This window comes from Hordeum vulgare, chromosome 7H (genome assembly GCF_904849725.1).
Source record: "Hordeum vulgare subsp. vulgare chromosome 7H, MorexV3_pseudomolecules_assembly, whole genome shotgun sequence".
Lineage (NCBI taxonomy): Eukaryota > Viridiplantae > Streptophyta > Magnoliopsida > Poales > Poaceae > Hordeum > Hordeum vulgare.
This window is the reverse complement of record NC_058524.1, coordinates 418,285,060-418,308,326: the sequence shown is the minus strand read 5'-3', so window position 1 is coordinate 418,308,326 and position 23,267 is coordinate 418,285,060.

Sequence of the window (23,267 nt, the reverse complement as noted above, 5' to 3'; positions counted from 1 at the left end):
CGGGCAGAGAGTGGGAAAACGGTGTGATTTTCCCCCCACTATATAAAGGGTTCTTCTAGCTGAGGAACCGTATCTCTTACCTCTCTAAGCTCCATTGTTGCGCCCCAAGCTCAAAAGTGCCCGATCTCTCTCCCTATCCAATCAAACTTGTTGATTCTTTAGGGATTGGTTGAGAAGGCCTAGATCAACACTTCCACCAAGAGAAAAGTTGATTCCCCCACCAATCCCTTGCGGATCTTGTTACTCTTGGGTGTTTGAGCATCCTAGACGGTTGAGGTCACCTCAAAGACATATTCCATTGTGGTGAAGCTTCGTGGTCTAGTTGGGAGCCTCCAAGCTTTGTGTGGAGTTGCCCCAACCTTGTTTGTAAAGGTTCGGTCGCCGCCTTCAAGGGCACCTATAGTGGAATCACGGTACCTTGCATCATGCGAGGGCTTGAGGAGAATACGGTGGCCTTAGTGGCTTTTTGGGGAGCATTGTGCCTCCACACCGCTCCAACGGAGACGTACTTCCTGTCAAAGGGAAGGAACTTCGGTAACACATCCTCGTCTCCATCGGTTCCACTTGTGGTTATCTCTATCCTTTACTTTGTATTTGCTTATGCTTGTGACTATATCTTACTTGTCTTAATAACTCTTGTTGTTAGCTTCTTTAGGGTTCACCTCATTGTCGTATTATTTGTGAACCCGTATGTTGTTTCCCTTAACTTGCTAAGATTATTTAAAAAGTGGTCGTTGTCTATTCACCCCCCCTCTAGCCAACCATATCGATCCTTTCAATTGGTATCAGAGCCACGTCTCTTTATTAAGGGTTTAACCACCCGAAGAGTATGGAAGGCGAAGAGGGAATTAATCATGGGCAACCCGAGGCCATGGACTTGACTTCGGTCACAAGGGACGACTTGAATATGGCTATGGCCGCTCTCAAGACGTCCTTGACGAACGAGGTCAAGACCATGCTTAAAGAGTTAATTGAGGGATTTAAAAGTTCACCCGAACCGGCTATAGTGGTTAAACCCACCGTTTCCGATTCGGAGGCCAACTCCTCTAAGGAAGCGGCTAAAGGTATGCAACCTCCCTCGTCTCACGAAAAGGATGGGACTGGAACATATGCCTCAGTTCCACCCCCATGGTCTATGGAGGATCCGTTCCCGCACCACGTCTTAATCCTGTTGGTCCTCCTCCTAAGCTTTTGAAAGGTGACTTTGCTAACTGGGTATTTTCTATTAAGTCTCATTTGAATCACAGCTCAACAAATTTGTGGAGAATCATTGAGCAAGGATATTATCCTCATGATCCAAGCAACCTCACTCCGAGAGAAGATGCAGACAATCAATACAATCACTCTGCTTTGTTTATTCTCTAGTCTGCAGTGCCACCTGAAGATCTTCCTCACTTGCGTCCCTTCACTCTGGCCAAGGATTGTTGGGAGCATATTATGGTGTTGTATAAGGAAGCTCAAGCATTCAACGATCCAACTATGAAGTGATACTTGATAAGGCCGATGAGTTTGTGATGAAGGAAGACGAGGACCCTCGTGATCTCTATTGGAGGGTGACTGCTATTGCTGTGGCACTCAAGGATCATGGGAGCAAGGATGTGGATGACACATGGGTCAAATGCAAGTTCCTTAAAGCCATCATGCCTTTCAACAAAGCTATGTCATCAGTCATTCGTCAGCGGCCAGACTTTCACTCCTTGTCTTCCAGTGAGGTGTTGGATGAATTCATTGCAATGTCAATCATCAATGAAACAGCCGACAATGCACTTGCTCGTGTTCGATCAAAGACAACTTCACCCAACCATGCGTTGAAAGCAAAAGCAATACTTGAAGAAGAAGAAGATGATGAGGAAGAGGAGGGCTGCCCTGAGGACACAAAGTATGCCTATCATGAGCACATGGCTCTTGCATCAAGGCAGTTCTGGGACAACAAGAGGAACTCAAGACCCACTTTCACCAAGAACAACTCAAGTGGATTCAAACCCAAACAACGAGTAAGGACATGCTATAACTGTGGTAACGTGAGTCACTTCGTGGCCGAATGTCCCTATGAGAAAAGGGAAGACAACGGAGGCAAGCTCATTTGCAAAGACAAAACCAAATCATTTCCAATCAAGAACAACTTTGTGAAGAAACCTCACCCAAAAGGGATGGTGGCCCTTGAAGAGTATCCTTCATACGATGATGATGATGATGATACAGTGGCAACGACAACTGTTGCTATCGCCACTACCTCTCCCCAGAAGGTGTCTCTCTTCAACGCTCCCAACGAGAACCACATCACCAAGTGCCTCATGGCAAAAGGTATCAATCAGGTAACTCCCATCATTAAGACCAACATTGCTTCTGCTCTTCATTGTTAAATTGTGTTGAAGATAGTGATGTTGGGGAACTTAATGAGCATGATCTTGACAAGTTTTTGTGCACTATTAAGGGAGAACCCAAGAAGCACTTTGTTGCTCTCTTGGAACAACTGGGTGAGGCCACTGACCTCATTGAGTCTCATGAGGAGACCATCTCTGAGCTTCAGGGACATAGTCGTGACTATGCCGATGAAATTGCCGAATTATCTAGTGCTCTAGAAGAGGAGCGCACTCTTCGTTTGGCTCTTGAGGAGTCATATAACGATGAGTGCGCTAAAATGCAAAAGAAACTAGATCATGATGTTGTTCTTACTCGTATGCTCAAATCTGAAAAGTATGCTCTTGAGGTTGGCCATGACAGACTCAAAAAGGAGTTTGACATACTTGACAAGGCCCACAAAGCCTTGAAAGGTGCTCATTTCTCTCTAAAAGAGTCTCATGATCAACTCCAAGCAAAGCTTACCAAGGAGATCTCTACTTGTCCTCCCTTTGTGTTAATTGATAATGCTTGTGCAACTAACCCCTGTTGTGAGCATGTACATCTTGTGGAGGAAAATGCCAAGTTAAAGGAGAAACTTGAGAAGGGTCTTGTGGCATGCATACAAGGTGAGAAGAGTCTGAACGATCTCTTGAGGACTCAAAAGGGTGTTGTACGAAAGGAAGGACTTGGACTTACCTCCAAGTCAAAAGGTAAAAGGAAGAACAGGAACAAACGATCTCTCACCCTCATGGACATCTTTGTCAAAGAGGGTGAGGGGACTCAGAAGGTGAACAGGAACAAGGTGGACTATGGGAACCCCAAGAAGGGCAAAACCGTTCCTACTAACACAACCGGCAAACTCAATTCTTCTTATGTTTTGTGTTGTGCTAGTGACGGGCATGTTTATGCCAGATTTGCTGGTTCCTACGATGAGGATATTGAATGGGCTATCTGGGTTCCTAAGACCCTTGTCTCTAACATGAAAGGACCCATTAAAAAATGGGTACCTAAAACCAAACCTTGATATATTGCAGGAGTTTGCTTCCGGTGGGGTTTCATGGTTGCTCGATAGTGGAGCAACAAATCATATGACCGGAAGCAAGGACTTAGTGGTGGACGTGCGTCCTTCTCCATCTATGCCCACCCATGTCCAATTCGCCGATGCATCCTCTTCAAAGGTATTGGGATTTGGTAAGGTGGCTGTCTCTCAAGATTTATCTATTGAGAAGGTCATGCTTGTCGAGTCACTTGCCTACAACTTACTTTCGGTTTGTCAACTTGCAATTATGGGTTTTTCCACATTCTTTAATATTGACACTGTGGTCCTCCTGAGGAGCAAGACTCTTAAAGTAGCCTATGTTGGACATGTCAAAAATGGTCTTTATGTGGTGAACTTCTCAAAGCGACCCACTAAGACTGCGACATGTTTAATGGCTAAAGTTGACGTGGGCTGGCTTTGGCATCGCCGTTTAGCTCATGTCAATATGAGATCTTTGCAAAGTCTCCTGACAGGGGACCATGTTCGAGGACTAACAAATGTGAGCTTTGCTAAAGATCGTGTTTGCAGTGCCTGCATTGAAGGAAAGATTCATGAAAATGCTCATCGTCCAAGGACTCTTATCTACACGAAGAGGCCATTGGAACTTCTCCATATGGATCTGTTTGGTCCTCCATCATTTGATAGTCTTGGAGGCAGAAAGTATTGCTTAGTGATTGTTGACGACTACTCAAGATATATCTGGGTATACTTCTTTAAAAAGAAGAGTGAGACTCAGCCAACGGTCATCAACTTTGCTAATGAAGCGCAACGTCAACATGAAGCAAAGATCTTGATGATTAGGAGTGACAACGGCACAGAGTTCAAAAATTACACCTTAGATGAGTTTCTAGGTGATGAGGGAATAAAGCACCAATATTCTGCACCATATACCCCTCAGCAAAACGGCGTGGCAGAAAGGAAGAACCGGACCTTGATAGACGCTGCAAGGACAATGATGGCAGAATTCAAATCTCCATATAACTTCTGGGCAGAGGCCATCAACACAGCATGTCATGCATCCAATCGGCTCTACATCCGCAAAGGCTTGAACAAGACTCTGTATGAGATTTTGACTGGAAACAAACCCAATCTCAAGTACTTCCGGGTATTCGGTTGTAAGTGTTTCATTCTCAAGAAAGGAGCACGGGTAGCTAAATTTGATTCTAGAGCACATGAGGGTATCTTTGTTGGTTATGCTACAAACTCTCATGCTTACCGTGTCCTCAACAAGTCCACTGGACTAATTGAGGAGAGGTGTAATGTAGAGTTTGATGAAAATAATGGCTCCCAAGTGGAGCAAAGTGGTCTTTGTGATGTAGGTGATGAAATTCCTCCCCAAGCCATAAGAAGAATGGGGATTGGTCAAATACTCCCCATTGAGGAACCCCTTGTGGCCGAAGGAGAAGGACAATGCTCTACTCAAGTGGAGCCATCACCCCCACAAGCCCCACACGCTTCCGATGAACAAAGAGAAGACTCTCAACAAGTTGAACAAGCTCAAGGTCAAGATCAATTGCCCAACAATGGTGATGTGTCCCATGATATTCAAGCACTACCCCAAGACTCCGAACCGGCTCATGATCAAGATCAAGTGCAACCCCGAGATTCAGACCAAGTAGAAGCACAGTATCAAGATCAAGAGCAACCACTAATACAAGAACAAACTAGTGAACCTTCTCAAGTGGATGGACAAGATGATCAGGAGACTGTCTCACAATTCCCGTCTGGAGCTCCAACAACCGGCTCAAGACGCAAGGGCAAGCAAACGAAACAAGTCGATGCTCCCCCGTTATCCAATGAAGAACTCTTGGAGCGTCGAGCAGCCAAGAATGCGAACAAGCTGAGAGTCAAGTCACATCTTATGAAGAATGTACTTGGCAGTTTAAAAAAGGGAGTATCCACCCGTCAACAGTTTTGGAATTATTGTGAGCATCACGCGTTTGTCTCGTATTGTGAACCTCAACAGGTACAGGAAGCGCTCGATGATGAGGATTGGCTTATGGCCATGCACGAAGAACTTAACAACTTCGAGCGCAACCAAGTCTGGGATTTAGTGCCTCGGCCAACGGAGGAACATAATGTCATCAGGACCAAATGGATATTCAAGAACAAGCAAGATGCAAATGGAATTGTGATTTGAAACAAGGCAAGATTGGTGGCTCAAGGCTACTCCCAAGTCGAGGGTATCGACTACGGTGAAATTTTTGCCCCTGTTGGTTGTCTAGAATCTATTCGCATGTTACTTGCATTTGCTTCTCATCATAACTTCAAATTACAGCAAATGGATGTGAAAAGTGCCTTTCTTAATGGTCCTTTGAATGAGTTGGTCTATGTCAAACAACCCCCGGGATTCGAACATCCCAAGCTCCCCAATCATGTGTACAAACTTAATAAGGCACTCTATGGCCTTAAACAAGCCCCACGCGCGTGGTATGAGTATCTTACTGAGTTGTTACAAGATCGTGGGTTTGAAATTGGGAAGATAGATCCCACTCTTTTTACTAAGAGGGTTAAAGGGGATTTGTTCATATGCCGACTATATGTTGATGATATTATCTTTGGCTCTCCTAACATTTCATTCAATGAAGAATTTGTTGCACTAATGACTGAGAAGTTTGAGATGTCCATGATGGGAGAGTTGAAGTTCTTCCTCGGGTTCGAGATTAGACAAGGTCTAGAAGGGACATTCATCAAAGAAGCCAAGTACACTCAAGACATGCTCAAACGGTTCGAGCTCGAAGATGTCAAACCGGTCAAGTTCCCCATGCCAACAAGATGCAAGCTTGACAGTGATCCCAATGGTAAAGCAGTGGATCAAAAGGTATACCGCTCCATGATTGGATCCCTCCTTTACCTTTGTGCATCTAGACCGGATATTATGTTGAGTGTAGGGATATGTGCACGGTTTCAATCCGCACCAAAAGGAAGTCATTACATGGCTGTTAAGCGAATCTTTCGATACTTGGCTCATACCCCAAGCTTTGGCCTCTGGTATCCCAAAGGAGCAAACTTCAATCTAGTTGGCTATTCTGACTCAGATTGGGCAGGAGATTGTGTGGAAAGGAAGTCAACGTCTGGAGGATGCCAATTCCTTGGTCGCTCTTTGGTAAGTTGGTCTTCAAAGAAGCAGAATTGCGTCTCCTTATCATCCACCGAAGCTGAGTATGTGGCAGCTGCAAGTTGTTGTGCACAATTGCTATGGATGAGGCAGACTTTAAAGGATTATGGTGTCACTTGTGACAAAGTGCCTCTTCTATGTGACAATCAAAGCGCTATCAAGATTTCCCTCAACCCAGTGCAACATAGCAAAACCAAACATATTGATATTCGTCATCACTTCATTCGTGAACATATCAAGCTAGGTGATATTGAGGTTCACTTCATCCACACTGAAGAGCAACTTGCAGATATTTTCACTAAGCCTCTAGATAAAGCAAGGCTCCGGGAGTTAAGGCATGAGCTAAATATCATTGATTCAAGTAGTGTGGATTGAAAATAGGCATATTGCACCTCACTTTGCATTCCATCTTGGTCTAGATGTAGGCATGGACATAGGGGGAGTATTGTTCTCTCAATGAACTTTCCCTCCCCCCATTATGCATAAATCAATCTAGTCTTTCACTTTAGCCATTGTCAAATGGCACTTGTGCTTCAAAGACGAGCATTGGTCATGAACCCAAGGATAATTCTTCGCGGTGTCATACCATTGTCTCAAACATAGGTGGCCTCGGCCACCGCCCCTTCATCCTTTCTTTATAGAAGAAAGGATATACAATGACAAGTCAGTACATTTTTCTAGTTGCTATCTCATCTTTTACTTACTTGTCATGAGCCCAAGTTCCTCTCTTTTCCGAAGCTGCGTTGCGACATTTGCAGCGGTACTACCGCCAGGGTAGCGGTACTACCGCCAGGACCCCAGCGGTACTACCGCCAGGGGTAGCGGTACTACCTCCAGGACCCCAGCGGTACTACCGCCAGGGGTAGCGGTACTACCGCCAAGACCCCAGCGGTACTACCGCCAGGTATGGCGGTACTACCGCCAGGATTCCCATCTAACACAACCGGCTAGGAAATTTTTAGGGCTGCCTCAAGGGGGAGCGGTACTACCGCCAGGGGGAGCGGTACTACCGCCAGGACCCCAGCGGTACTACCGCTGCATCTGGCGGTACTACCGCCAGGTAGCGGTACTACCGCTAGGTCCTCAGCGGTACTACTGCTGGCCCGTACCCCTTGGGCTATATATAGGAGGGGGAGCCCGTTTTTCTGTGCCTGTTTCTTCTTCCTCGCGGCTCCTCCCTCCCCTAGCCCGAAATCTCCCTGTTTGGATCTCGTTTCGTGGAGCTCCTTCTCCCCGTTGGATTGGAAGGGTTGCTCCACCTCTCCTTCCTCCTCCAAGAGCCATGAATCCCGGTAAAGCTCCTCCCTTCTTCTATTTGGTTGATGTTCTTGTACTAGGGATAGGAGCATTGGGGATTGGATCCATGTCTTTGATCTTGTGGCTAGTTCTTGGATGGCATGAAGGAGATAGTTGAGGGGAGTGTAGGTCCTATGGATTGTTGTTGATGTTGCCATGCCCTAGGATTTTCTTGTTTTAGATCTAGCACTTGAACTATGTTTGGATTAGATCTAAAACTTGCTCTCTCTTGCCTAGGCATGTACTTATTTCGGTGTTACTAGTGATCCTCATGTAAAGTAGGGCTGGGGTGGAGTTCTTGGTGTTCATATACAGCCCATGCCCTCGTAACGATTTTTATCTGTCAGATCTGAAAGTCAAACCCCAGTGGTACTACCGCCAGGGGTAGCGGTACTACCGCTATGAACCCCAGCGGTACTACCGCCAAGGGTAGCGGTACTACCGCTAGGAGCATTCACTGTGTATTCTTTTTATGTGGTTAGCAATGAGTGTTTATTTTTTCTGCGTCTTCAAGATTCATTGCCTTGACTCTTTTTGTCGCCTCTCATCGCTGTGTGTTCTGTGTCACAGGTGGTTCTCGTCATTCGAACCCCCCACGTGACACGCAGTCCAAGCAGTATCGCAACCAAGAGGCTCCCGAGGGGTCTGCCACCTCAGGTCTGCAACCCAAAAGGCAGTCCTTCAAGAAGGTCGCGCACAAGGAGAAGAGGGTCAATGTCCGAACAATGTCCCCCAAGGACTTTCTACAGTTTCGCACTTAGAACCACTATCTCAACGAAAGGGCTGTGATCAAGGATGTTGACCATGTCTGGGCAAGGGATCAGTGCAGGATCTATCGTGATGTTGTCGCGCATTTCAAGAAAAACTATGTCTCTGTTCAGTGGATTGACCTAGCTCATCTTCAGCGGAACCTGGACTATTTTGGTGATGCCCTCTCTCTGATTGACAAACTGGCCATCAAGGACATCATCACTTACAAGACAGATTTGGATCCCACTGCTGTTGCTCAGTTCTATATCACGGTCCAGTTCTCTCCTGATGAAGAGCGCTCTATGGTATGGATGACTGGGACTCAGAAGATGACCGGTACCTGGCGTGAGTTCATGCAATTCCTCAACATTGACTTCCAGGGAGCTGACACTCCACTTGGGCTGCGTCCTCATGCTGCAACCCCCACCGATAGGGCCCCCGCAAAGGACAGATTGCAGAAGCTCTATGTGAGGAAGGGTGTGCTCCCCAAGCATCTGGACATCATGCACCGGATCCTTCGCAACACCCTCTTCCCTCGCATTGGTAACATCGGCAAGGTTCATGGCTCCTTGGCTGAGATGCTGCTACTTTGTGAGGAGGCTATGTCTCAGGAGTCTGCCCCTCTGGATATTTCTGATGTGATGTTCACGGAGCTCTGGAACTACATCATCATGCGTAAGGTTCCCATCTACGGGCCCTATCTGTTCGCATATATTCGCCATAAGTGGCAAGAGGCTTTTCCGGAGGAGGTGCTCTACGCTCAGTCAGACTACATTGTGCACGACCCGATCAAGCTTCGAGTCAAGGACAAATGGGCCAACCCATCCACTTCCTCTCAGCACATGGATACTAACACTGAGACTGCTGCTGACAGAGGAACCGCCTCTCAGTCCCGCTCTTCTGCCATGCCATCTTGGGCCATCAAACGGCAGGACAAGATGAAGACTCTATTCTGTATGCAGGCTAAGGGTCAGTACCAGACGCACGTGGCTCAGAAGGAGAGCCGCTAGAGGCACAAGCGTGTTCTCAGGACTCTTGATGTGGACATCTCCAGCGGTTCAGAGGATGACATCACTCCAGAGGCTACTTGGATGCAGGCTCAAGGATACCAGTGGTCTGGCGATGAGGCGGAAGAGGAGGAGCAGGACGATTAGGAGGGTACCGACGAGTCTGGCGATGCTGAGGATGAGGAGTAGCTACCTGTGGCATTAGGTGTGCCCCTTTTTGGTGTCTTGTGCCAAAGGGGGAGAGAGTCTAGGATCTGGATTTGCTTTTCATAGTCGAACTTTGCTTTGCTTTGCTTTCTTTTGTGTGGTTTGCTTCGAACTTGGTTTGCTTCTAGTTTGCTATCATTTGTGATACATGAACTTATGAGAGATTTATTTCCATCATATGCTGTGAGTCATATGCCCCATATTGTCATATATCTCTATCTTTTTGTTCTCATATTATTCTCTGTGCAAATCCGGTATTGTCATCAATCCACCAAAAAGGGGGAGATTGTTGGGGCATAGATTATGCCTAAGTAATTTTGGTGATTGATGACAGTACCGTAAAGGACTAACCGTGTGTGTTAAGGTTTCAGATAACACACGTCAACGGCACAAGACGACTCGTCTCCTCATTCATGGAACGGAAGCGCGGCGCTCTCTACGATTCTCTTTATTTGAGTCATAGGAAAGCCGTACTATTAAGAGGGGATCCGTAGTAGAAAGGTTTGGGTGGAATCTGTCTTTGCACGCGCACACTTCACATTCTCCCTTTCCTTCATCTTTGGAGCGGCCCCCGCCACTTTGTTTCTCGCATCTTTGCAAAATGGTCCCCAGCGGTAGTACCGCTGGCTCTAGCGGTAGTACCGCTAGATTGCTAGCGGTAGTACCGCCCCTGGTCAGCGGTAGTACCGCTCCAGGAGCTTTGTTCCACCTGCCTAGCGGTAGTTCGTGGACAGAACCTTTTTGCGAAGACTTTCTTGGCGGTAGTAGTGCTTTTGCACTACCAAGGGGCCAGCGGTAGTACCGCTTATGTCAGCGGTAGTACCGCTGGAGTCCCAGCGGTAGTACCGCCCCTGTTCAGCGGTAGTACCGCTGGAGTGCCAGCGGTAGTACCGCTGCAGCCAGCGGTAGTACCGCTGGAGCTCGGGCAGAGAGTGGGAAAACGGTCTGATTCCCCCCCCCCCCCAATATATAAAGGGTTCTTCTAGGTGAGGAACCCTATCTCTTACCTCCCTAAGCTCCATTGTTGCGCCCCAAGCTCAAAAGTGCCGGATCTCTCTCCCTATCCAATCAAACTTGTTGATTCTTTAGGGATTGGTTGAGAAGGCCTAGATCCACACTTCCACCAAGAGAAAAGTTGATTCCCCCACGAATCCCTTGCGGATCTTGTTACTCTTGGGTGTTTGAGCATCCTAGACGGTTGAGGTCACCTCAAAGACATATTCCATTGTGGTGAAGCTTCGTGGTCTAGTTGGGAGCCTCCAAGCTTTGTGTGGAGTTGCCCCAACCTTGTTTGTAAAGGTTCGGTCGCCGCCTTCAAGGGCACATATAGTGGAATCACGGTACCTTGCATCGTGCGAGGGCGTGAGGAGAATACAGTGGCCTTAGTGGCTTTTTGGGGAGCATTGTGCCTCCACACCGCTCCAACGGAGACGTACTTCCTGTCAAAGGGAAGGAACTTCGGTAACACATCCTCGTCTCCATCGGTTCCACTTGTGGTTATCTCTATCCTTTACTTTGTATTTGCTTATGCTTGTGACTATATCTTACTTGTCTTAATAACTCTTGTTGTTAGCTTCTTTAGGGTTCACCTCATTGTCGTATTATTTGTGAACCCGTATGTTGTTTACCTTAAGTTGCTAAGATTATTTAAAAAGTGGTCGTTGTCTATTCACCCCCCCCCTCTAGCCAACCATATCGATCCTTTCACTCAGGAACAAAAGTATCTACTCACAAAGCATAATCATAATCATGATCAGAGGTGTAATGAATAGCATCAAGGATCTGAACATAAACTCTTCCACGAAGTAATCCAACTAGCATCAACTACAAAGAGTAATCAACACTACTAGCAACCTTACAAGTGCCAATCGGAGTCGCGAGACGGAGATTGGTTACAAGAGATGAACTAGGGATTGGAGAGGAGATGGTGTTGATGAATATATTGATGAAGATGCCTCCCCTCCGAAGAGAGGAGTGTTGGTGATGACGATGGCGACGATTTCCCACTCCGGGAGGGAAGTTTCCCCGGCAGGATCGTCCTGCCGGAGCTCTAGATTGGATCTGCTCAAGTTCCGCCTTGTGGCGGCGGCGAAACCACGAAAAAGCTCCCGATTGATTTTTTCTGGAACGAAACCCTTCATATAGCAAAAGAGGCGGGCCAGTGGGCCGTTAGGGAGCCCACAAGCCCTGTAGCCGCCACCAGGGGGGTGGCGGCTACTAGGCTTGTGGCACCCTGGTAGATCCCCTCTCGCACTTCTTTCACCCAGTATTTTCTATATAATCCAAAAAAAATCCACGTAAATTTTCAGGGCATTTGGAGTTGTGCAGAATAGTGGACTAAGATTTTCTCCTTTTCCAGTCCAGAATTCCAGCTGCCTGAATTCTCCCTCTTCAATTAAACCTTGCAAAATAAGAGAGAAAAGGCATAAATATGGTACCACAAAGTAATATAACAGCCCATAAAGCGATAAATATCAACATGAAAGCATGATGCAAAATGGACGTATCACTCCCCCGTCTTACCGTCACGCTAGTCAAAGCGCCGCGACGAAGGATGCCGAGACAAGCCCGTGACAGCACTGCCCCCCCCCCCCCCCGCCTTACCGTAACGCTAGTCGAGGCGCCGCAACGACGGACGCCGAGACGAGCCCGTGACACCACTGCCCCCTGTCTTACCATAACGGTAGTCGAGGCGCCGCGACGAAGGATGCCAAGATGAGCCCGTGACACCACTGCCCCCATCTCTTAGCATATCGCGAGTCGAGGTAGACATCATCGCGGTAACGACGGCGGATGCCGAGACGAGCCCGTGACACCCTGCCCTCCTGTCTTAGCGTAACACGATTCGAGGCGGATGTAGTCGCGGTAGCGACGACGGACGCCGAGACGAGCCCGTGACACCGCCTCCCCCCTGTCATAGCGTAACGCGAGTCGAGCCGGACGTCTTCGTGGTAGCGACGACGGATGCCGAGACGGGCCCGTGACACCGTGGCCTCCCTGTCTTAGCATTATGCGAGTCGAGGCGTCCGTCGTTGCGGCAGCGACGACGGACGCCGAGACGAGCCCGTGACAACACTGCCACCTATCTTAGCGTAACGCGAGTCGAGGCGGACGTCGTCGGGGCAGCGACGACGGCCGCCGAGACGAGCCGTGACACCATTGCCTCCCTGTCTTAGCGTAACGCGAGTCGAGGTGGCTGCCGAGACGAGTCCGTGACACCACTGCCCCCCTGTCTTAGCGTAACGGGAGTCGAAGCAGACGTCATTGCGGAGGACGTCGTCGTGGCGCCGAAACGATCCCGTGACACCACATCCCCCCTGTCTTAGCGTAACGCGAGTCGAGGCGGACGTCGTCGCGTCAGTGACGACGGACGGCGAGACGAGCCCGCGACACCACTGCCCCCTGTCTTAGCGTAGCGCGAGCTGAGGCGAACGTCATCGCGGTAGCGACGACGGACGCCGAGACGAGCTCGTTACACCGCTGCCCCGTGTCTTACTGTTACGCGAGTCGAGGTGGACGTCGTAGCGGTAGCGACGACGGACGCCGAGACGAGCCCGTGACACCGTTGCCCCCTGTCTTCGCGTAACACGAGTCGAGGCGGACGTCGTCGCGGTAGCGACGATGGACGTCGAGACGAACCGGTGACACCGCTGCCCCCTGTCTTCGCGTAACGCGAGTCGAGACGGACGTCGTCGCGGTAGGGACGATGGACGCCGAGACGAGCCCGTGACACCGGTGCCCCCCTGTCTTAGCGTAACGCGAGTCGAGGCGGACATCGTCGCTACCGCGACGACGGATCCCGAGACGAGCCCGTGACATCGGTCCCCCCTTCTCTTAGCGTAACGCGATGTCGAGGCGGACGTCATCGCGGTAACGACGACGGGCGCCGAGAGGAGCCTGTTACACCGCTGCCCCCCTGTCTTACCATAATGCAAGTCGAGGCGGACATCGTCGCGGTAGCGACGACGGATGCCGAGACAAGCTCGTGACACCGCTGCCCCCCCCTGTCTTAGCGTTACGCGAGTCGAGGCGGATGTCGTCGCGGCAGTGGCGAAGGACGCCGAGACGAGTCCGTCAAAATACTGCCCCCTGTCTTAGCGTAACGCGAGTCGAGGCGGGCTTCGTCACGGCAGGGACGATGGCCGCCGAGACGAGCCATGACACCAGTGCCTCCCTGTCTTAGCGTAACGCGAGACGAGGTGGAGGACGTCGCGGCAGAGACGACGGACTTCGAGACGAGTCCGTGACACCACTGCCCCTGTCTTAGCGTAACGCGAGTCGAAGCGGACGTCGTAGCGGCGGATGTCCTCGTGGCGCCGAGACGAGCACGTGACACCACTTCCCCCCTGTCTTAGCATAACGCGAGTTGAGGCGGACGTCCTCGCGTCAGCGACGACCGACGTCGAGACGAGCCCGTGACACCACTGCCCCCTGTCTTAGCCTAATGTGAGCCGAGGCGGAGGTTATTGCGGTAGCGACGACGGATGCCGAGACGAGCTCGTTACACCACTGCCCCCCTGTCTTACCGTTACGCGAGTCGAGGAGAACGTCGTAGCGGTTGCGACGACGGACGCCGAGACGAGCCCGTGACACCGCTGCCCCCTGTCTTCGTGTAACGCGAGTCGAGGCAGACGTCGCCGCGGTAGCGACGACGGACGCCGAGACAAGCCCGTGACACCGGTGCCCCCTTGTCTTAGCGTAACGAGAGTCGAGGCGGACGTCGTCGCGGTAGCGATGACGGACCCTGAGACGAGCCCGTGACATCGGTCCCCCCTTTTCTTAGCGTAACGCGAGTCGAGGCGGACGTCATTGTGGTAGCGACGACAGGCGCCGACATGAGCTAGTTACACCGCTGCCCCCTGTCTTACCGTAATGCGAGTCGAGGCGGACGTCGTCGCGGTTGCGACAACGGACGTCGAGACGAGCCCATGACACTGGTGCCCCCCTGTCTTAGCGTAGCGCGAGTTGAGGCAGACGTCATCGCGGTAGCAACGACGGACACCGAGACGAGCCCGTGGCACCGTTGCCCCCCTGTCTTAGCATAACGCGAGTCGAGGCGGACGTCGTTTCGGCAGTGACGACGAACGTCGAGACGAGCACGTGACCCCACTGCTCCCCTGTCTTACTGTAACGCTAGTTGAGGCGCCGCAACGAAGGACGCCGAGATGAGCCCGTGACACCACTCCCCCTGTCTTACCGCAATGCTAGTCGAGGTGCCTTGACGACGGACGCCGAGACGAGCCCGTGACACCACTGCCCCCTCTCTTACCGTAACGCTAGTCGAGGCGTCGTGACGAAGGATGCCGAGACAAGCCCGTGACACCACTTCCCCCATCTCTTAGCGTATCGTGAGTCAAGGCGGACGTCGTCGCGGTAACGACGACGGACGCCGAGACGAGCCCGTGACACCCTGCCCCCTGTCTTAGCGTAACGCGATTCGAGGCGGATGTAGTCGTGGTAGCGACGACAGACGCCGAGATAAGCCCGTGACACCGCCTCCCTTCTGTCTTAGCGTAACGCGAGTTGAGCCGGACGTCGTCGCGGTAGCGACGCCGGATGTCAAGACGAGCCCGTGACACCGTTGCCCCCTGTCTTAGCATTATGCGAGTCGAGGCGTCCGTCGTCGCGGCAACGACGGCGGACACCGAGACGAGCCCGTGACAACACTGCCCCCTATCTTAGTGTAACACGAGTCGAGGCGGACATCATCGCGGCAGCGATGACGGATGCCGAGACGAGTCCGTGACACCATTTCCCCCTGTCTTAGCGTAACGCGAGTCAAAGCGGACGTCATCGCGGCGGACGTCGTTGTGGCGCCGAGACGAGCCCGTGACACCACTTCCCCCATGTCTTAGCGTAACGCGAGTCGAGGGGGACGTCGTCGTATCAACGACGACGGACGCCGAGACGAGTCGTGACACCACTGCCCCCCTGTCTTAGCGTTGCGCGAGCCGAGGCGGGCGTCATTGCGGTAGCGACGAAGGATGCCAAGACGAGCTCGTTACACCGCTGCCCCCTGTCTTATTGTTATGCGAGTCGATGCGGACGTCGTAGCGATTGCGACGACAGACGCCGAGACGAGCACTTGACACCGTTTCCCCCTGTCTCCGCGTAACACGAGTCGAGGCGAACGTCGTCGCGGTAGCGACGACGGATGGCGAGACGAGCCCGTGACACCGCTGCTCCCCTGTCTTTGTGTAGCGCGAGTCGAGGCGGACATCGTGGCAGTAGCGATGATGAACGCCGAGATGAGCCCATGACACCGGTGCCCCCCTGTCTTAGCGTAAAGCGAGTCGAGGCGGACGTCGTCGCGGTAGCGACGACGAACCTCGAAACGAGCCCGTGACATCAGTGCCGCCTTGTCTTAACGTAACGCGAGTCGAGGCGGACGTCATCGCGGTAGCGACGAAGGCGTAGAGACGAGCCTGTTACACCGCTGCCCCTTGTCTTACTGTAATGCGAGTCGAGGCGGACATCGTCGCAGTTGCGACGACCAACGCCGAGACGAGCCCGTGACACCAGTGCCCCCCTGTCTTAGCGTAACGCGAGTCGAGGCGGAAGTCGTCGCGATAGCGACAACGGACACCGAGACGAGCCCATGACACCGGTGCCCCCCTGTCTTAGCGTAATGTAAGTCGAGGCGGACGTCGTCGCGGCAATGACGACGGATGCCAAGACGAGCCCGTGACACCACTGCCCCCCTGTCTTAGCGTAACGCGAGTCGAGGCGGACGTCGTCGCGGCAGCGACAACGGATGCCGAGAGGAGTACGTGACCCCATTGCCGCCCTGCCTTAGTGTAACGTGAGTCGAGGCGGACGTCTTCGCGGTAGCGACGACGGATGCCGAGACGAGCCCGTGACACTACTGCCCCCATGTCTTAGAGTAACGCGAGTCGAGGCGAACGTCGTCGCGCTAGCGACAATGTATGCCGAGACGAGCCCGTGACAGCACTGCCCCATATCTTAGCGTAATGCGAGTCGAGGCGGACGTCGTTGCGGTAGCGACGACGGACGCAGAGACGCACCCATGACACCACTGCCCCCGTGTCTAAGCGTAACGCGAGTCGAGTCGTACGTCGTCACGGTAGCGACGACGGACGCCGAGACGAGCCCGTGACACCACTACCCCCTGTCTTCGCGTAACGTGAGTCGAGGCGGACGTCGTTATGGTAGCGAGGACGGACGCCGAGACGATCCCGTGATACCGCTGCCCCCTCTCTTCTCATAACGCGAGTCGAGGCGGACGTCGTCACGGTAGAGACAACGGAGGCCGAGATGAGCCCGTGACACCGGTGCCCCCTGTCTTAGCGTAATGAGAGTCGAGGCGGACGTCATCGCGGTAGCGACGATGGGTGTTGAGATGAGCCCGTTACACCGCTGCCTCCTTGTCTTACCGTAATGCGAGTCGAGGCGGACGTCATCGCGGTTGCGATGACGGACGCCGAGACGAGCCCATGACACCGGTGCCCCCCTGTCTTAGGGTAATGTAAGACGAGGCGGACATCGTCATGGCAACGACGACGGACGCGGAGACAAGCCCGAGGCACCACTGCCCCTTGTCTTTATATCAAGTAAATTAGCGTCCAAAACAAAAGTGTTTGGAAAAGTGGATACATTGGAGATGTATCAACTCCCCAAGGTTAACTCATTGCTTGTACTCAAGCAATTTAGTTGATAAACTGAAAGTAATAAAGAAAAACTTTTACAAACCCTTTTGTTATTGTTTCCATATACAAGCTTAGCTAGTAATCAACTTTTAAGCACAAGTTATGGAATAAACACACAAATCATAACACTTAGGAACCATGTTTACTCATATCAATGACATAATCAACCAGCAAGCAATAATAATATATCTCCAACACAACATTTTGTCAAACAATCATGATGTAATATGATAAAATGGTATCTCTCTAGACCTTTCTGAGATAATAAAATATAAATGCAGAGCACCCATGCATGAAGTTCAACCAGTGACTAAACATTTTAATTCATAGTGGTAGAGATCTAGTCATTCTCAAATCCAACAATAACTAGACACAATGCATAACAATTACAATAGCGCTCTCACGACTGGTGCATTAAGTAAGAAGATGACGACTCGAATAAAACAAAAATGACATAAAAGAAAATAGAGTTAAAGTTAAAAAGAATGGACCTTCGCACAAATAAACAATGATTGGTAGAGGTGCCATAGCTCATGGTATAAAACATAGAGGAATATAATTTTGCATGACGTGTTTTTCATGTCAACGTCACGGCAAAGGATTTCGAGATCTTCCATGCTAAAAAAGTTAATAGCGGTTCCCAAGCAGAATGAAGTTTTTACCCCCCCTCCATCAATCAAACACATTCCATGGTATTATTGACCGTTCCGTCGCTTCATGAGCGGTACGAGCACACAAAACATATGATTATTTGAAGGTTTAAAAGTTGACACATGCAAATTTATTTGAAACGATAGTTTGATAACACATATAGGTAGATATGATGTACTCCGTGAAATGACTTTGGCTTAAGGGATTTGGATGCACAAGCAGTATTCCCGCTTAGTACATATGAAAGCTAGCACATAGAGTGAGAAGTGACCAACTAGATAGCGACAACGGTCATAGTTATGCACTGAGAATAATCAACGTTTAAACACGGGCATGAGTAGGATATAAACACTTTGAACATAAATATCATTGATGCTTTATTGGATTTGAATCTATTACATGCCTCTAACACATGCCAAGTCAAACTACTTGAATACTTTAGAGGAGGATACCATCCTAACATACTACATCATAATGATTTTAATGGATGGTGATATCAAGATAAAATATTACCCACTCCTAGTTACTTAAGCATGGCATGAGCAACTACGATCTCTAATTTTCATCACAAATATGTTCACTCATGATACGTTGAGTCAAGACTTATGAGCTAAATATATATACAAAAAAACAAGACTTCATACCTGCTTTTCTTCTATCACGAGGACTTCATCAAACTTTCATCATAATTGCCTTTCAATTGCATGATCAAATGATGTGATAATAATAATAGTGTAGGACTATTGTGGATTAAGGTGCAATCTGCAATTTTTTTCTTAAAACGAGAAGACGAGGTAAAATTGGCTCTTCATTGGATTGATAACACAGGAAATATGAGCAAGTTGACAACTCATGCAGATCCTCTCCTCATGCCAACTCAAAGAGAGAAAAGAAATTCATGGAAACACACTAAAATATTATTGGAGTTTTTATTTTTTAAAGAAAAAGAAAGAATAGAAAAAATAGTAAACAAGAAAAACTATTACACGGGAAAGCTCCCAACAAACAAAGAAGAATATGAAATGTTTTTTGGTTTTCTTTTTAATACTACAAACTAGATAAGGAGGAAACCAATCCAAAAAGAAGTAATAAATAGTTTTTGATTTTTGAAAGTTTTTCAAACACAGAAAAGTATGCAAAAAATAAAACTAAACATGGATTTATAATGAAAGAGGATGAACGCTGATAACTGGAACGAATGTATGATACGTGAATGTAATTTCGATGAGAAATCCGTACTCCCCTAAGCTTATGATTTTGACCTAACTTGGTCTATGGCCACGGTTGGCGTGGATAAAACTCATGGAGGTACTTTGGGTTATATTCGCCAGCACCTTGTGGGCTACCTCATTACGGCGTCAGTCCCTCTCCCATCTTGTACGCCTAGGCATCCTCCTCAAGTATAAATATCTTTGTTTTTCCTGAAAGCTCAAGAAGGCAGGAGCAGGAAAAACAATATGGATAACACGATTCTTGTTAATGATTAGACTGTATAGGAATGGTGAAGTCTCTCTTTCTAGAAACAGACAACCCTCCATGGACTCATAATCAAGGTAGCTAGGTGGTAACAGGGAATCATTTTCTCTAATGGATACATCAAGAGAAGTATCTAAATAAGTAGCATAAACACCATCAACAATATCACCAACTAGAGAGTTGTTACGTAAGCGACGTGCAATGATGGCTCGCATGTTAAATTTTTTATCACTTAATACCACGCTTTTAAGAATGATTAAACCAGATGCACACAAGGTACTGAGGTCATGTTTGCAATTTACGCATCTTCCTATGAATAGAGCAAAATAGTGGATTGCAGGAAAATGAATGCTACGAATCCTAGATTGTGCTATGCCTCTAGTTTCACCTCGAGTAATATTCATGAGAAATTCATTCAATCAGATTTATGAGGTTCAAGGCAAGTCCCCCAAATACAAGCCACACTAAATTCTTGAACTTTCATGCGAAAAGCTTTATCGTATAAGTCAAATATAACATCATGAGAGGAGCGATGAGATACATACCTAAACCTCCACACAAAGGAATTAGTGAGATCATGGTATTCCGGACACTTATCTGATAAGAAGTTCGTAAGCTCTACATTGTCTATGTACATATCAAGTTCTTCCTTGATGCCGGCTGTGAGCATGAATGCATCATACGGCCATTCACACAGTTTCACAAGGGCATCGTTCAAGATCTGGCTCACGAATTATGGCCCTTGGGGATATCTTGCTCGAAGAACACTCGTGGAATACTCTCCTAAACATTCTACCTTTCTCTGAAAAGTTTGTGAATTTTTAGCCCCTCAAAATAAAAGTGAACAAAACTTAACTAAATTGATAGCAACTACTCCCACAAGTGTCTAGAGGCTATATAATGCATGAAAACGACTTTGAAGCATACAAATTCAACATGCAAGCTCATATACATGGTCACCAACATTAGCAAAATTTGCACATGGAACAAAAACTATTTGGACCATTAGTGGAGTTACATACCAAGGAGAAATTCCTCAAAACAGTTTTAGAAACGGGCTCTGAGCAAAGATATCGAAAATGAGCAAGAAAATGGGTTAGGAGGCAAAGGCGGTTTTTTTTTCTCAAGGTAGGAGAATGCAATGGGCTGGTGCACTAAGTGAGGTGGCCCGTGTGGGACCCACGAGCTCATTAGGCCCGTCCTGTGAGCTCGTGGCTCACAGGCACACCACCTGGTGTGTGTTAAGTGCCAGAAATTCTTAAATATTCGAGAAACAATCATACTAAATATTCAGGTCATTCTGAGGACTTCAATTTTGGGACATTTTTATTACACAGAAAATTCCGAAAACGAACTAAATATGGTTATTAACTTTATTAAAGTAATAAAAATAGAAAATTTCCTACAATGACAGAAGGTTATGCTTCTTGAACTCATTTACCTTATGTCTACCGAAAGAAATTCATTAACACGGTTGATTAAGTCTTATTAACGGACCCCTTCCGATTAACATAAAACTGAAGAATTTTCTTATAGCATTAAGTTACCTCAACCAGAATATGCATGGTTCGATTAGTAATAATTTGATATTTCCTTTAGAAAACGTAAGAGGGGATTCAAAACTTCCTACAGCAACTGTCATGATTTTTTCAATGAAGTTGATACTATTCATTTGATTTTGTTTTTTTGAAAAGTGTATCATATGCTTTTTGCCATTGGCATGAAAAGTAACCTTGCTTTTGTTGTAATTAATAACAACCCCTACACTGTTTAGAAAAGGTCTATCAAGGATAATCAATATATTGTGCATGGTAATATGTTCGTGCCGTTGATCTCTCTAGATGACTCCTAATATGGACATTGTGTCTTGGTCCTATAAGAATGGCAATTTCTGCTTGGAAGAGGATGTTGCCGAGCCTCATGACCAAGGGATTTGGATACCTCATTTTCATTTCTTTGAAAATCTAAACTTTTCTCTAGCGACTACTTTAAGATGGTGTTCTAACTAGATTTAACACGAGTAAAAGGAATTGGCATTGTTCTTCCTTATGTTCCTTTTGTGATGAAATAGAAACAGCTTAACACTTATTTTTCAACTTGGGAGTCCTAGGGTACGTTTTGGAACTTCTTGTGCCTGGTTTCATGCCTTTTCCCCCGTTTTGGTGATATGTTCCATGTGGTGGCTTAGCTGCTTTCCGATGTATTTTTTGATTTACTATGAACAAAGTTAATTTTGCTAAGCATGAGCTGAGATCTCCCCTCAAGGTTGTACTCCCTCCGTTCCTAAATATAAGTCTTTTAAGAGATTTCAGTAGTGGTCTACATACAAAGCAAAATGAGTTAATCTGTATTCTAAAGTATGTCTATATACATCCATATGTAGTCTACTAGTGGAATCTCTAAAAGGACTTGTATTTAGGAACGGAGGGAGTATGTGTTATGTGCTCTTTCCTTTTATCATGGGCAGGTCTACAAAATGAAAGATGACAAGACAATTCTGAAGAATGGTGCAACTAAACAAATGAACAAAGCGTTGACGCTGATGCATGATGAAATGGAAAGATCCCGTGGTATGTAATGAGCTTTATAGAAATGGTTAGTTCGGTTGAGCAGACAGAGCCGGTGCAATGAACTGCAGGTGAAAATCAGTAGTACAAGTAGATCATAAGATTGCAAAGACACACCAACCGTATAAGAACGTAATGCTAGATAGAACAGTCATACTCTACCTTTTGTCCAGCGCGATCTTAACTACGTACGTACGTACAGATATGTTGATTTTATCACGGACAACACACTAATTATTGTTTATTTTACTACTAAACCATGATGAGGATATCGAGAACTGAAGAGGATGCATGCATGCGACAGCGAGGTAACGACTAACGAGAGGTGCAGTCGAAAAGATAGCACGCAGCACTCATCAGCTTGCTGATGAAGCTCACACTGCGCAGAGGAAGACGGCGTGGTAGAGGACGAGCGTGACGCGGTGCTCGTTGCTCATGCAGAAGCCCACGCTGACGGCGGCCACCCCTCGGACGGCGTAGTAGAGGGCGTAGGCGTTGAAGCCACCGAGAGCGTGCACGAAGAGAGCGAGGAGCCGGGCCATCCCGCGGCCGAACGCCGTCACGAGCACCCAGGCTGCCCCCGCGGTGGCCGCTTGCGCCGCCCCGGTGAGGAGCATGACTAGCGCCTCGAAGCGCATGCCTAGCTCCTGCTCCGGCGTGGCGCCGCAGTTCGCCGTCCTCAGCGCGGCATCAGTCTATACGTACTGGGACCGGCCAGTCCATGAGTGCTCGAGATTATCCCGCCCGGCCGAGAGAAGAAATGAAAACAAGGCGATTTTGATCGATCGCACGTAATTCGTACTATGTACGTACCTGCGGCTGGAGATCTGCCGGGTTGAGGGCGACGGCGTAGAGCGCGAAGGCGGCCGTGGCCAGGCCGAGGACGACATGCGCCGCCACCACCGCGCGCACGCCCATCCCTTGCTGCAGCTGCCACACGCCTCCTCCAGCACCACCAGCAGCAGCAGGAGGAAACATTCCCGACACAAGGAGCTAGCTAGCGCGACTGCACCACTGCCTCTGCTCTCAAGGACTGAAGCTAGATGTCAAGCAATGGTATAAATACACACACGCTCGATGGGGGACGCAACTACCAGTGCCAGCTGCACTGCAGATGGATCTATCGAGATTACTTACTTTGGTGAA